The 670-nt window shown below is 37.0% G+C and overlaps 1 non-coding gene across 1 annotated transcript; it reads right to left on the bottom strand.

Annotated features, from left to right (window-relative positions):
- Positions 1 to 220: 220 nt before the first annotated feature.
- On the bottom strand, positions 221 to 382 carry LOC115071653. Its single transcript, XR_003850762.1, has one exon. It is a non-coding gene; the product is annotated as a U1 spliceosomal RNA (small nuclear RNA).
- Between the last annotated feature and the right edge of the window lie 288 nt (positions 383 to 670).

The following is a 670-nucleotide window of genomic DNA, read 5'->3' as shown; positions in this document are numbered from 1 at the left end:
CAGAATCCAGCAATTTAAAGTATACAGTTCAATGATTTTTGGGAACTGCACCAGTTTTAGAGCATTCTTATAGTCTCACCCCCTCCTATGCGCTTCATACCCATTAACAGTCACTCCTCATTTTCCCTCAACCATTACGTCAACCTGGGAAATCCTTGCTCTACTTAACCTTTTCAGATTTGCTTCTTCTCAGTATGTCTTTCTTTTTTTTTTTTTCAATCAAGACAGAGCACAAACACAGTTCCACTACCACAAATTATGCAGATGAGTTTCCTGCATTTGGGGAAATCTCAAGGGTCAGCACATCCTAAGTGCAATGGCTGAGCCTCGCCCTGGGAAAACCACCTTCCTGATCATGGTGTCTCCTCTGCCATGTAAGTATCTTCTCAATATTTCATACACATGGAATCACAGTATATGATATTTATGTCTAGTTTCTTTCATATAACATTATTTTAAAGCTTTACCCATATATATCAGTAATATATATATATATATATATATATATGTACATACATACATATCAGTATTTTATTCTTTTTTGTTTATTTGTTTTGTTTTGGATTTTTTGAGACAGTGAATGTCTCTTTGTACCCCTAGCTGGCCTAGAATTCCCTATGTAGAGCAGATTGGCCTTGTTCTCACAGGGATCTGTCTGCTTCTGCCTCCT

The sequence above is a fragment of the Nannospalax galili genome, unplaced genomic scaffold (genome assembly GCF_000622305.1).
Source record: "Nannospalax galili isolate Female #2095 unplaced genomic scaffold, S.galili_v1.0 scaffold901, whole genome shotgun sequence".
Lineage (NCBI taxonomy): Eukaryota > Metazoa > Chordata > Mammalia > Rodentia > Spalacidae > Nannospalax > Nannospalax galili.
The sequence above is the reverse complement of the archived record's forward strand: the minus strand, read 5'-3'. Positions and strand labels throughout refer to the sequence as shown.